This window comes from Empidonax traillii, unplaced genomic scaffold (genome assembly GCF_003031625.1).
Source record: "Empidonax traillii isolate 1590-97213 ecotype Southwest subspecies unplaced genomic scaffold, ASM303162v1 scaffold689:size842923, whole genome shotgun sequence".
Taxonomy (NCBI): Eukaryota; Metazoa; Chordata; class Aves; order Passeriformes; family Tyrannidae; genus Empidonax; species Empidonax traillii.
In genome coordinates, this window is record NW_020955882.1 from 759,587 (window position 1) to 761,115 (window position 1,529).

Genomic DNA, 1,529 nt, shown 5'->3' on the forward strand with positions numbered 1-1,529 from the left:
GGGAGGATTTAGGTCAGGCTGTCAGCAGGGAGATCCCTTGTTGCCATCAGCACTGGCACTGCTGTCACCACTGGCACTGCTCCCTGTCCTGGGAGCTGACTGCTGTGCAGAGCCCATGGAGCTGGAGCAAAGGCTGGGAGGTGCAGATGGGTCAGGAGCTGGCCTGGCTGAAAATCCTCCTGGGAGCTCGTGGGGTTTGTGCAGCACAGGAGTGCAGGTTCTGATCAGGCAGGGATGTGGTACCCAGGTGGATGTGGGTTGGGATGCTCAGCAGAGGCAAAGCTGCGAGGAGGGGCCCAGAGCCCAGTGCTCCTGCTGCTGAGAGAGGAGACTGGGTCTCCACAAGTGACATCAGGCTTGTTTCACTGCTCAGCTGCAGTTTGCTGACCCTGCCCCCCTCCGTGTTGTCTCATGCCATTTTCTTTTCTGTAGAGCTGTAGGAGCAGCGATGGCTCCCTGGGGCACTTGTTGTCAGTGCTGGCCTTCCCTGGCAGCCTCAGGGCTGGTTCAAAGGGCAGGATTAATCTAAACTAGCTTAGACATTAGCTTCCTCATTTAAGTGAGTCATCAGCTGCCTGCCATGGGGAAGGAGGAGGACCCTGAGGGGGATGGTCCTTCTCCCCTGCACTGCACAGCTGATGTGCCCCGCTGAGCACTGTGACCTCTGCCCATGGCAGGGCAGACCCAGAGCTTCCAGCAGGCTGCAGGTGATAGAGGTGCTGGATAGGAAAACATGCCCTTAGGAGGAGAGGTGAGTCCTTAGGAAAGGCCATGCTGGTTCTGGGATGTGCTGCAGGTGCAGTCAGGGCTGAGCAGGGAGCAGCACCCCAGCCCCGGTGAAGGCCCCGTTGGCTCTGGCTGTGCTGCAGCCCTGGCCCCCTCCACCCCCAGGGCAGTGGGTTCTTTTCAAGGGGTCACCTCAGCACAGGTTTCTCTTGTCATTCCAGCTTTCAGCATCCAAACCTGTGTTGTCTCCCTGTGTGTGGTTCAGACCCTGTTCCAGCATCCTTGGCCACCCAGGCTCGTCCTGCCCTTTGCTCAGGAGAGCTGAGGTGGACCTGAGGGCATCCATGGATTTTACTAAGCAGTGGCTAGGTGTTTTATTGCAAAAGAATGGGGTTTTTATTGTTAAAGAATTTAGGTGCTTTTGAAGCCTTAGAACAGCCTCAGTTCTGATGACTCGATCTGAGGTTGCTGCGTGGTGCAGTGGCTGCAGGATGCTTTCAGTGACTGCTGCCTGGCTACTGGAAGAGTAGCATTACTAGAAGATGGCATCTTCCCTGGTTGTGTCCTTCAGCCCACGATGTGCCAATCCAACATTCCAACTTCCCTCTGTTCCAAGAAATAGATGTGAAATTTGTTCCCACTTCCCCTCACTGTAAATTCACATCCCTCCATCCCGTGTCAGTCTGCTGTCCTCCAGAAGTGCCCAGCAGTGAATTGCATCTTAAATCCCCATGGGTTCAGTGGGGGAGCAGGCTGTGTCCTGGGGGGAGAGCAGGCTGTGTCCTGGGGGGATAATCAGGCTG

At 56.1% G+C, this 1,529-nt stretch overlaps 1 protein-coding gene across 2 annotated transcripts in view; it reads left to right on the forward strand.

Moving 5' to 3' along the window:
* The window catches only part of SLC22A4 (solute carrier family 22 member 4), a 22,776-nt gene that overhangs the window by 9,135 nt on the left and 12,112 nt on the right, over window positions 1–1,529 (forward strand). The window lies entirely within an intron of this gene.